Consider the following 14259-nt stretch of genomic DNA (forward strand, 5'->3'; position numbering starts at 1 on the left):
TTTCCCTTCAACTTCCAGCTAAATTTCCCTTCAACTTCCAGCTAAATTTCTCTTCAACTTGCAGCTAAATTTCCCTTCAACTTCCAGCTAAATTTCCCTTCAACTTCCAGCTAAATTTCCCTTCAACTTGCAGCTAAATTTCCCTTCAACTTCCAGCTAAATTTCCCTTCAACTTCCAGCTAAATTTCTCTTCAACTTCCAGCTAAATTTCCCTTCAACTTCCAGCTAAATTTCCCTTCAACCTGCAGCTAAATTTCCCCTTACTTTGCAGATAAATTTCCCCTCAACTTAAAGCTAAATTGTGCGCTAAAATCAGCTATTAAAAGAGAGAGAAAGAGAGAGAGAGTTATATAACCGTTATGTATCCATTACAATTCCACGACAAAGAGAGAGAGAGAGAGAGAGCGCCTCAATTTTCGATACTGGTGCACACGTGGCTAAGTTCCCCGCCTGACAGTGTTGGCTATGTGGCTAACTTTTACTCTACCTTGGCCTAAAATTGCCATCTCCCCATCTTGAATGCTGAGCTGTGGCAATAGATTAACACTAGAATATGCTGCTAGTCATGAAGAAGTGCCATGGAAATGATGCAGAGCCATAGATTAACACTAGAATATGCTGCTAGTCATGAAGAAGTGCCATGGAAATGATGCAGAGCCATAGATTAACACTAGAATATGCTGCTAGTCACAAAGAAGTGATATGGAGAGGATGCAGAGCCAATGCATTAACCCCAGAATATGATGCTAGTCATGAAGAAGTGATATGGAAAGGATGTAGAGCCAAGAAATTAACACCAGAATATGATGCTAGTCACAAAGAAGTGCTGTGGAAAGGATGTAACGCTATAATATCATCTTTTTCTGTAACAATAGATTAGCACCAGAATTTGATGCTAGTCACGAAGAAGTGCTAAGGAACGGGTGTAGAACTGTGACGTGATCTATTGCTTCTGCAGTATTGTCTTTTTCTGCCGCTGAGCTATGTGAAATAAGCTATAGTCGCGGCGCACGACTCTAAGGTTGTCATTATCGTACCCTGGCAACCTACCATTCAAAAGTGCATCCGATTTCGTGTCATATTATACACGAATCATATTATTAAATGAGTTATTTAAGAGGAGCATGTGGAGTCACATGGAGAGACAGGCTGACGAATGAGGATATAAAGGAGCGTTGTGGTGTGGATGTGGATGTGATAGGAAGCGTTATGAGGAACACACTGAGGTGGTTTGGCCATGTGGAGAGGATGGAGGGTGAAAGACTGACGAAGAGAGTGTATGTGAGTGAGGTGGAGGGGGGAAGGGGAGGGGGAGGCCGAGGATGAGATGGAGGGATGGGGTGGAGAGGTATATGAGAGAGGGAGGTGTGAGCTGGGAGCAGGGCAGTGAAATGGCGGGGGACAGGGCGACTTGGAGGCGATTTGTTTGTGGCCACCCCAAACGGGATTGAGGCGTCTGGCAATAGATAGATAGACAGATATTATTATGCACGAATATATTATCTATCTATCTCTCTATTACCTGATGCCATAATCCTGTAAGGGGTGGCCATCTGACTCTGAGTTATTTGTTTTACAGGGAGGGACACTAACCTTCCACCAACCCACTTGCTGAATGTATTATACACGAATATCATTATACACAAATGTATTATACTCGAATCACACATGTCTCATATCATACACGAAATCAGACGCACTTTTGAACGGTAGGTTGCCAGGGCACAATAATAACAACCTCAGAGTTGCGCGCCACGGCTATAGTCATGAATAGTAACGTGGAGAGGCTGTAGAATTACATCATCTTTTTCTGCTGTAGTATTGTCTTTTTCTGCCACTGAGCTACAGAGGACGAAACTCTAGGCCGGGTTATTCATCTTATTTTGTAGCAATAGATTACCAGCAGAATATGATGCTAGTCACGAAGAAGTGCTATGGAAAGGCTGTAGAATTGTAACATCATCTTTTTCTGCTGTAGTATTGTCTTTTTCTGCCACTGAGCTACACTTGACGAAACTCTAGGCAGGTTAATGTACAAAAATCTACAGTTAACGAGCCTGGAGCCAGCCCTCACCCTCATGGTAGTACTGTACTGTACTTTTGAACACTACTCAATATCATTTAAATAGTACACTGTGAAATGTACCGTCCTTCTGCCTGAAATAAACAAACAAACTCACAACAGTACTGGAACATTTAAACCAATAGTACTGGAACATTTAAACCAATAGTACTGGAACATTTAAACCAATAGTACTGGAACATTTAAACCAACAGTACTGGAACATTTAAACCAATAGTACTGGAACATTTAAACCAACAGTACTGGAACATTTAAACCAACAGTACTGGAACATTTAAACCAACAGTACTGGAACATTTAAACCAACAGTACTGGAACATTTAAACCAACAGTACTGGAACATTTAAACCAATAGTACTGGAACATTTAAACCAACAGTACTGGAACATTTAAACCAATAGTACTGGAACATTTAAACAGTCCAGTCACACGGTACTATAAATCATTCCCAAACCAGGCAAGTCTCCCAAAACCTCACAGCTCTACCTCACAGGCAAAAATCGTCAATATTATATTTTTTTAAGACTTTATCAAATTACACAAAGGTCTGATGCTGTTATTTTTCTTTTTCAAGCTTTCTTTTATGATCCCAATCCCCATTTTAAATTTTTGAAATGACAGAGAGAGAGAGAGAGAGAGAGAGAGAGAGAGAGAGAGAGATTTTTTTTTGACTCCCCCCCCAGTTACAGATTTCAAATGACTATCTTGCTCTCTCACATATTATCTATCTATCTATCTATTGCCAGACGCCTCAATCCCGTTTGGGGTGGCCACAAACAAATCGCCTCCAAGTCGCCCTGTCCCCCGCCATTTCACTCCCCTGCTCCCAACTCACACCCCCCTCTCTCATATACCTCTCCACCCCATCTCTCCATCTCATCCTCGGCCTCCCCCTCCCTCTTTCCCCCTCCACCTCACTCACATACACTCTCTTCGTCAGTCTTTGACCCTCCATCCTCTCCACATGGCCAAACCACCTCAGTGTGTTCCTCATAACGCTTCCTATCACATCCACATCAACACCACAACGCTCCTTTATATCCTCATTCGTCAGCCTGTCTCTCCATGTGACACCACAGGCTCTTCTTAAATAACTCATTTCCACTGCTCTCACTCTTGACTTGTGTCCTTCCAACAACGTCCAAGCTTCACTTCCGTACGTTAGAGTTGGTATCACAATACTGTCATGTAGTAACTTTTTCACTTCCATGCTCACTTCCCTGTTTCTTATCACTGCTTTCAAAGAACCAGCAACCTTTCTTCCCTGCTGTACCCTTTCAAGCACTTAACCCTCCAAACCTCCATCCTTACTCATCACACTACCCAAGTACTTAAACGTACTCACATTTTCCAATTCCTCACATATTATTATTACTGTGTTATTATTATTATTACAAGCTACCTGTAAGACTATCCATTATATCTATTTATCTCAATTTATCTATCTGGTTACATATCTAGTGTATCTATCTACCTATCTATCAATTTACACAGCCACTATATCTATCTAGCTGACTATTTATTAATGTCTCTCTCTCTAACTTGGTCATTTTTTTTTTCACCTCATTTCACGCATCCAGGAATCTCAAAAAGGAATGGATCTTGAATTTGGCTCTTGGTTTGTCTAGCTGGTGGTGGCCATCATCCACTCACTTGATGTAGTGCTGCCTACTTCTTCCTTCACCTTTATCATTCTTTTTCTGTGCCTGTCCTCCTCTCTTCCTATTTCTCACCATCATCCACTCACTTGATGTAGTGCTGCCTACTTCTTCCTTCACCTTTATCATTCTTTTTCTGTGTCTGTCCTCCTCTCTTCCTATTTCTCACCATCATCCACTCACTTGATGTAGTGCTGCCTACTTCTTCCTTCACCTTTATCATTCTTTTTCTGTGCCTGTCCTCCTCTCTTCCTATTTCTCACCATCATCCACTCACTTGATGTAGTGCTGCCTACTTCTTCCTTCACCTTTATCATTCTTTTTCTGTGCCTGTCCTCCTCTCTTCCTATTTCTCACCATCATCCACTCACTTGATGTAGTGCTGCCTACTTCTTCCTTCACCTTTATCATTCTTTTTCTGTGCCTGTCCTCCTCTCTTCCTATTTCTCACCATCATCCACTCGCTTGATGTAGTGCTGCCTACTTCTTCCTTCACCTTTATCATTCTTTTTCTGTGTCTGTCCTCCTCTCTTCCTATTTCTCACCATCATCCACTCACTTGATGTAGTGCTGCCTACTTCTTCCGTCACCTTTATCATTCTTTTTCTGTGCCTGTCCTCCTCTCTTCCTATTTCTCACTATCATCCACTCACTTGATGTAGTGCTGCCTACTTCTTCCTTCACCTTTATCATTCTTTTTCTGTGCCTGTCCTCCTCTCTTCCTATTTCTCACCATCATACACTCACTTGATGTAGTGCTGCCTACTTCTTCCTTCACCTTTACCATTCTTTTTCTGTGTCTGTCCTCCTCTCTTCCTATTTCTCACCATCATCCACTCACTTGATGTAGTGCTGCCTACTTCTTCCTTCACCTCTATCATTCTTTTTCTGTGCCTGTCCTCCTCTCTTCCTATTTCTCACCATCATCCACTCACTTGATGTAGTGCTGCCTACTTCTTCCTTCACCTCTATCATTCTTTTTCTGTGCCTGTCCTCCTCTCTTCCTATTTCTCCCATCTTTCCTGTCACTTCTTATTACTCTTCTTTCCTTTTCAGGTGGTTTTACATTGAGTGACAAGCCTAATGGTTTCCTGTAAGCCAAGAAACCATTTACAACGCTGGGTGGTAACCATATAACCAACCCATACGTGTTCCCTACGTGTCAACAAGTGGGTTGGCGGAGGGTTAGTGCCCCTCCCCGTAAAACAACTAACTCAGAGACAAACCATTTACAACGCTGGGTGGTAACCATATAACCAAACCATACGTGTTCCCTACGTGTCAACAAGTGGGTTGGTGGAGGGTTAGTGCCCCTCCCCGTAAAACAACTAACTCAGAGACAAACGCCCACCCCTTATGGGATTATGGTGTATGGCTATAGATAGACAGATAGACAGACACAGATAGATAGATAGACAGATAGATAGATACATAAATAGTTATAAATGCATCGATATTCCCAGCAAATCAAGTTAATATTATAAATACTAATTCTGTACTTCAAGTCTTTCACAATTTTGCACATTTATAAAATGGAGAAGGAAAGGCTGACTAAGAGGGTGTATGTAGGTGAAGTGGAGGGAGGGAGAGGGAGGGGGAGACCGAGGATGAGGTGGAGGGATGGAGTTGAGAGGTATATGAGGGAGGGGGGAGTGAGTTGGGGGGATGGAGAGTGAGAGACTAACAAGGAGAGTGTATGTGAGTGGGGTGGAGGATGAGGATGAGATGGAGGGATGGAGTGGAGAGGTATATGAGAGAGGGGGGTGTAAGCTGGGGGGATGGAGAGTGAGAGACTAACAAGGAGAGTGTATGTCAGCAAGGTGGAGGCCGAGGATGAGATGGAGGGATGGAGTGGAGAGGTATATGAGAGAGGGGGGTGTAAGCTGGGGGGATGGAGAGTGAGAGACTAACATGGAGAGTGTATGTCAGTGTGGTGGAGGCTGAGGATGAGACAGAGGGATGGAGTGGAGAGGTATATGAGAGAGGGGGATGTGAGTTGGGGGGATGGAGAGAGACTAACAAGGAGAGTGCATGTGAGAGCAGTGGTCATCATCTTTATCCCCACCATCATTGTAAATCATCACCATCACAATAATAATAATAATAATAATAATAATAATAATAATAAACACTGCATCTTTCCTTCTATAATTCCTCTAACATCACTTTCTTCCCTCTAACATCCTCCTAACACCACATCCTTCCTTCTAACATTCCTCTAACACCACATCCTTCCCTATAACTTCCTCCTAACACCACATCCTTCCCTCAAACTTCCTCCTAACACTACATCTCGCCTCTAACTTCCTCCTAACACCACATCGTGCCTCTAACTTCCTCCTAACACCACATCGTTCCTTCTAACATTCCTCTAACACCACATCTCTCCCTTTAACTCCCTCCTAACACCACATCTCACCTCTAACTTCCTCCTAACACCACATCCTTCCCTCTAACATCCTCCTAACACCACATCATTCCCTCTAACATCCTCCTAACACCACATCCTTCCCTCTAACATCCTCCTAACACCACATCATTCCCTCTAACATCCTCCTAACACCACATCAACCCCTCTAACATCCTCCTAACACCTCATCTTCCCTACGTTTTCTTCCGTACGTAAAAAACGGCATCTGTTCTGCATCCATACGCCACCCCTTCCTCATCCAACGCCCCTCTCATCTTTTTAAAAATTCTGAGATCACTCTTGTAATAAAAATGATAATAATACTCATCATCATCATCACTACCCACCTCCACATCATCATCAACATCATCACTCACCCCAGGATCATCAATATCATCATCATCATCATCATCAACAGCACTACAGCAAAAGGTAACAGGGTGGTGCATAAAGTGGTGACAGCAAAAGTAATCATTACAGTCATACATACCGGGATCCGTCTTCTTTGCCGAGCCGGGGTAGGTTGTGCCGGGTGTCGCGCCCCCGCCACCTCCGCCACCGCCGCCCTCCGCGCCTGCCACACTGCCACCGCCCTCACCCACACCGTCAAGCCTGTGGGCGGGATATGGCGTGCACTATCATCACCATCATCATTTCCACTATCATCATCATCATCATTTCCACTATTATCACCATCACCATTTCCACTATCATCATCATCACCATTTCCACTATCACCATCATCACCATTTCCACTATTATCACCATCATCATTTCCACTATCATCATCATCATCATTTCCACTATCATCATCATCATCATTTCCACTATCATCATCATCATCATTTCCACTACCATCATCATCATCATCATCATTTCCACTACTATCATCATCATTTCCACTACCATCATCATCATTTCCACTACTATCATCATCATTTCCACTACCATCATCATCATTTCCACTACTATCATCATCATCATCATTTCCACTACTATCATCATCATCATCATTTCCACTACTATCATCATCATCATCATTTCCACTATCATCATCATCATCACCATTTCCACTACCATCATCATCATCATTTCCACTATCATCATCATCATCACCATTTCCACTACCATCATCATCATCATTTCCACTATCATCATCATCATTTCCACTACCATCATCATCATCATTTCCACTATCATCATCATCATCATCATTTCCACTACCATCATCATCATCATTTCCACTATCATCATCATCATTTCCACTACCATCATCATCATCATTTCCACTATCATCATCATCATCATCATTTCCACTATCATCATCATCATCATCATTTCCACTATCATCATCATCATCATCATTTCCACTACCATCATCATCATCATTTCCACTACCATCATCATCATCATCATTTCCACTACCATCATCATCATCATTTCCACTATCATCATCATCATCATCATTTCCACTATCATCATCATCATCATTTCCACTATCATCATCATCATCATCATTTCCACTATCATCATCATCATTCACCCAATTCCACTTCTCACAATCATCTATCTATCTATCTATTGTCAGATGCCTTAATCCCATAAGGGGTGGCCACAAACAAATCACCTCCATGTTGCCCTGCTTCCAGTTCACATCCCCTCTCTCATATACCTCTCCACTCCATCCCTCCATCTCATCCTCGGCCTCCCCCTCCCTCTTCCCCCCTCCACCTCACTCACATACACTCTCTTCGTCAGTCTTTCACCCTCCATCCTCTCCACATGGCCAAACCACCTCAGTGTGTTCCTCATAACGCTTCCCATCACATCCACATCCACACCACAACGCTCCTTTATATCCTCATTCGTCAGCCTGTCTCTTCATGTGACACCACAGGCTCCTCTTAAATAACTCATTTCCACTGCTCTCACTCTTGACTTGTGTCCTTCCAACAACGTCCAAGCTTCACTTCCGTACGTTAGAGTTGGTATCACAATACTGTCATGTAGTAACTTTTTCACTTCCATGCTCACTTCCCTGTTTCTTATCACTGCTTTCAAAGAACCAGCAACCTTTCTTCCCTGCTGTACCCTTTCAAGCACTTCACCCTCCAAACCTCCATCCTTACTCATCACACTACCCAAGTACTTAAACGTACTCACATTTTCTAATTCCTCCTCATCCAACCTCGCTGTACATTCACTGACTTCACCTCTCTCAAAGACCATCACTTTACTCTTCCCTACATTCACCTTTAGATTCCGTTTCTTACACTCTCCCAAACTCATCCACTAAGCCTTAGATAGATACATAAATAGATGGATAGACAGACAGACAGAGACAGAAAGATAGACAAACAGAGAGATAGACAGACAGATAAAAAGACAGACAGATAGACAGACAGATCCCCTTCTATAAACCACCATCACTATAGCAGATAGATAGATAGATAGATAGACAGACTGATAGATAAATAGATAGACAGAAATAAACAGACAGACAGATCCCCTTCTGCAAACCACCATCACTACAGCACAGAATAAGTTGTAAGCTGAGCAGTGTTTATACCTGAACAGACAAAGAGATAGATAGATAGACAAAGAGACAGACAGACAGATAGACAGACAGATCCCCTTGTGCAAACCACCATCACTACACCAGGGAATAAGTTGTAAGCTGCGGAGTGTACAGATTAAGACACTGTACAGATTACGAAATTGTACAGCCGAGTGTAATTGTACCTGTGCTGTTTGAGAAGGGCACAGTCCCCCCCCTCAGAGGTGTTCAGGTTGTACAGGTAGAGGTAGCCATCCGTGGACGCCACTACGATGCGCGGCTGTCTCTGGATGCTGCGTACGAAGAAATTCAACATTAGCGTACGTCTGAAATCATCTGAAATCATCTTAAATTATTCTATACTCACTACCACCTTCATTATTATTTTTTTTATTTATTTCTTTCTGTCATCGCCTTGACATCCATCATCATCATTAACATCGTCATCATTATCATCATCAATCAATCATCATAAATATCATCACCATCATCTTCATATCATCATCATCATCATCACCTACACATCCATCATCATCATTAGCATCACTATTGTCATCATCATCACCATAAATATCATCATCATCGTCTTTATTATCATCATCATCATCACCTACACATCCATCATCACCACAAACATCATCATCATCATCATCATCACCTACACATATGAGGCATCTCGTGGACAAGGGGCGAATGTGCCATTTTTTTCTTTTTAGTTATGAGCATTTAACCCCTACACCGCGGGCTTGTTTACCAATAACTTGCGTGTGCTGCGGGGTTATTCAGGCTCCAACAGACTTTCAAAAAATATTTGCCAAAAATCAGTTATTAGTCCTAAAATATTAAAATTACATATGCTTATGCCACATACCTTCAGCTTTCTCTTGGAATGATTGTTGAGCCTTCGTCAGTTACCGTAGGATTTGTGGAGACCTCTGAAGTTGGGTAACAAAGTCTCCACTTTACACTTCCCGACAACCCGTAATATGATTACCACAGCCAGATATTAACACTATAAACACTACTCTATGATTTTCAAGTAGTTTGGGATCCATACTCAAAAAAAAAAAACACTGTGAAAGCAATGGAAATTACAAGTGCGTTTGACCGTCGCACTGGCACTAGTTCGCTCTTGGTAGTCTGTCATTTATTATTCACAAAACCCCTCACACTTTATATTTCTATTACTATATAACACTTATATATATCTACAGTCTTTATCCATAAGTTTCCTTCAGTAGTATTAGTTTATTGTCACTGTAGGGATTCAATTTCTTTCAGTAAAATACGTAGCATTCACTTTCTCGTCCTGTATACTGGCATTGAGAGTGAATGTCACTTTCAATTTCCCTCTCATAACTCATAGCATTCAGACATGCTAGAGTGAAACTTTCACTTTCATTACTCCTAGGGTATATACTCGTATTCTTATAATACTACTCATTTACATTTCTATTTACGTTCTCTATTTTATTTACGTTATTTACATTTCTATTTTATTTACACTGTGTTGTGCACTGTCACTTGAAATAACTTATAAAACTATTTTCCATTGTTCACGTATATTTACATTCATTACTTTCACTTGCTGTTTACACATTATTTACACATTATTTACAATTCCTCTTGCACTGTTTTACTCAATAGAAAGATCGTAGTCACTCTTTAATCAATTGTCAGCCCTTTACCTCTTTCCACACGAGGTTTAGTAGGGGGTAAAGGTCACAGGGCCCTTTGCATGGGGGTGGAAAGGCCCTGATGCTAGCAAGAGCGAACAGACGTACCCCCACACTGGAAGATGAGAGTGAACTGATAAGGGTGGGCCGGGGTGGTGGCCTACCTAGGGAAATCAGTACTGCCAACGTTTAGTCTTTTGACACAGCTACTTTATAGCAGTGAAATGACTGGCAGGAAATCTAGACAATACATTATAAATTAGGTAGTTCCAGGTGAATGTAAATATCACTTAGGCTTCTCCCTTCCCTCCTTACATGTATATTTATTACGAAAATAGATTATACGGCATATTTCAAGGGGAAAAAAACAGCGAAAATTAGAAAACGAGTGCACGTGAGGTGTTGTCAGGTGATAATTAGCCAATTCCAGGTGTATGGCACTCTCACTTACCTTATTTCTTTCTTGTATATATTATTTGGTATAAGAATAGGGCATAGGGCTTATTTCAATGGATGAAATCAGTGAAAAATTCCAGGGAAGATTTACTTAGCATAGCACGGCCAGGCAGGCGAGAGGATAGGGTAATGGAGGGGGGGTAGGGAGGGGAGTCAAGAACGGGGAGAAATGGCTAAATTGTCAACAATGGATGGGAGTACAGATGAGATTAGGAGTGCTGACTAGTGTTGGACATTGGCAGTACTGATAGATGATACAAGCCCCCACTTGGAAGCCCGGGTGAATTCAAAATAACACAGAATCACAAAAGCGACGCCCCGCGGTATGATCCCTTGCTCCCAAGCGTCACGAAAGTGACGCCCCGCGGTTAAGGGGTTAAAGTTCAGGAATAGGTGGCTGACATAGAATATTATAGAATAGCATGTTATTATATATCATTAGAATCCTCTGGAAGAGGCAAATTTATACTGCAGGAAAAAATGAAAAAACACACACACACACACACAGTAAAACACGCGATGGTGTTTTTTCAGCATATAGTAATTATTGTTCAATCAACTTGAAATTCATTCCTGTATTAGATGTAAATGAAACTAAGATACTGTCAAATTTTCAGCCAAAAATTCCTATAATTAATATTTTCCTATAATTATTAATTAAATATTTTCATCTCCTTATCAGCAACAGGTTGTTTTATTGTGTGTATGATAACCATTATATTGTTAATGACTGACACAATGATGTTATAATACTCACCAACTATTTACAACTCCAACCGCACACCAAGATGAAGAGGGGGGAGGCCTAATGGTTAGTAGTTGGGAACGTCATCTGAGTGTAAACAAAGCCAGGCTTCACTCACGTGCTTGGCGGGATGACTAGCGGGGGTGCTAGTGCGCGTCTGATAGGCTGAGAGGCAGCCCTTTAACTCTGACAGAGGGAGCCGCTCGCCCATTGGCTGGGCGCGTGCTGACATTCGCCCCTACCGCTCTGAAATCACAGACCCTCCCCGCCCTCCTCCTCCCCTCCATGTGTGCAAAACAAGGGAGATTGAACCTAGAATTCTGAACCCACATGGGTCGGAATCGGAAAACGCTCTTCACCACGAGATTTTCAGTGCTTCCATCTATCGGAAAACATGCATAACTCATTTTTGATGGGGGTGGTGCATTCGCCCCTTGTCCACGAGACTCCTCATATATCTTGTGCATAAATCTACATGAAACAGGTGTGTGTCCTTACATCAATCTTCATGAAACAGGTGCATGTCCTTACAGGTGTGTGTCCTTACAGGTGTGTGTCCTTACATGGTGTGTCCTTACATAAATCTACATGAAACAGGTGTGTGCTCTTACATAAATCAGAATGAAGCAGGTGTGTGTCCTTACAGCTGTGTGTCCTTCCATAAATCTACATGAAACAGGTGTGTGTCCTTACAAGTGTGCATCCTCCCATAAATCTACAGTAAACAGGTGTGTGTCCTTCCATAAATCTACAGTAAACAGGTGTGTGTCCTTCCATAAATCTACATGAAACAGGTGTGTGTCCTTCCATAAATCTACAGTAAACAGGTGTGTGTCCTTCCATAAATCTACAGTAAACAGGTGTGTGTCCTTACAGCTGTGTGTCCTTCCATAAATCTACAGGTGTGTGTCCTAACAGATGTGTGTGCTAAATATAAATCTACAGTAAACAGATGTGTGTGCTTACATAACTCTACACAAAACAGGTGTGTGCTTACATGGTGATGGCGCACACGTTCCTGACGCCCTGGAATGGCAGTGTGATGGTGGCAAAGGCGCGGCCCTGACTCAGCATGTCAGTGACGGGCGCGGGAAGGTAGCTGGCTGACGCTGTGACTGCCTTACTCATCCACCCCATCAACCCAGGCTGCTCCTCCACCACCACACGCTGACTCCTGTGAAAAAGAAGAAGGAAAGTCTATCTATCTATCTATCTATCAACCACACGCTGACTCCTGGGAAAAGAAGGAGTCTATCTATCTTTGTATCTATCAACCCTGGCTGCTCCTCCACCACCACACGCTGACTCCTGTGAAAAAAAAAGAAGGAAAGTCTATCTATCTATCTATCTATCTATCAGCCACACGCTGACTCCTGGGAAAAAAGAGGAAGGTAGGTCTATCTATCTGAAGGAAAATCTATCTATCTATCTATTTATCAACCCCAGCTGATTCTCCACCACCAGTCCATCATCATCACTATCATCATCATCATCATCACTGTCACTGCCATCATCCTCATCTTCATCATCATCATTACTGTCATCATCATCATCATCACTGTTATTGGCATCATCATCCTCTTCATCATCATCATCATCTTCATCATCACTGTCACCATCATCATCATCACTGTCATCATCATCATCACTGTTACTGTCATCATCATCATCATCACTGTTACTGTCATCACCATCATCTGTCATCATCACTGTCATCATCATCACTGTTACTGCCATCATCCTCATCTTCATCATCATCATCATCATCATCATCATCATCACTGTCACTCATCATCATCACTGTTACTGCCATCATCATCTGTCATTATCCTCATCATCACTGTCATCATCATCATCATCCTCATCATCACTGCCATCATCATCATCATCACTGTCACTCATCATCATCACTGTTATTGCCATCATCATCTGTCATCATCATCATCATCATCATTACTGTTACTGCCATCATCATCATCATCACTGTCATCATCATCATCATCATCATCATCATCACTGTTACTGCCATCATCCTCATCTTCATCATCCTCATCTTCATCATCACTGCCATCATCATCATCATCACTGTCACTCATCATCATCATCACTGTTACTGCCATCATCATCATGTCATTATCCTCATCCTCATCATCACTGTCATCATCATTATCATCACTGTTACTGCCATCATCATCATCTGTCATCATCCTCATCATTACCACTGTTACTGCCATCATCATCATCATCATCATCACTGTCACTCATCATCATCATCACTGTTACTATCATCATCATGTCACCATCATCATCATCATCATCAATGTGACTGATTTGATGCTGTCAGTCTCACTCACCCAGCCATCACTGACCGTTCACCACCACACACTGACCACCACATACCTATACAGGGTAACTGCATGGTTTAAATGTATAGTATTTCTAAGGGAGTTGTGGCTCAGTGGGTTACAGCGCTCCACTCTGACCGAAGGGTTGGAGGGTCGAGTCTGCCTAAGGGTCATTGGTAGACATCAGGAAGGGCATCTACCTATCTATCTATCTATTGCCAGACGCCTCAATCCCGTTCGGGGTGGCCACAAACAAGTCGCCTCCACGTCGCCCTGTCCCCCGCCATTTCACTGCCCCGCTCCCAACTCACACCCCCCTCTCTCATATA

General features: G+C 42.3%; 1 protein-coding gene across 1 annotated transcript in view; it reads right to left on the reverse strand.

Moving 5' to 3' along the window:
- Positions 1-7806: 7806 nt before the first annotated feature.
- LOC145393603 (mitochondrial amidoxime-reducing component 1-like) overlaps positions 7807-14259 on the reverse strand; it is a 51495-nt gene continuing 45042 nt past the window's right edge. Inside the window, exon 9 of the transcript XR_013896216.1 lies at positions 7807-7823. The gene's annotated coding sequence lies outside the window, so the exon portion shown is untranslated. The remainder of the gene's footprint in view (positions 7824-14259) is intronic.

Source organism: Coenobita brevimanus, chromosome 3 (genome assembly GCF_032717465.1).
Source record: "Coenobita brevimanus isolate Jiangsu-jjx chromosome 3, ASM3271746v2, whole genome shotgun sequence".
In the NCBI taxonomy this organism is placed as follows: domain Eukaryota; kingdom Metazoa; phylum Arthropoda; class Malacostraca; order Decapoda; family Coenobitidae; genus Coenobita; species Coenobita brevimanus.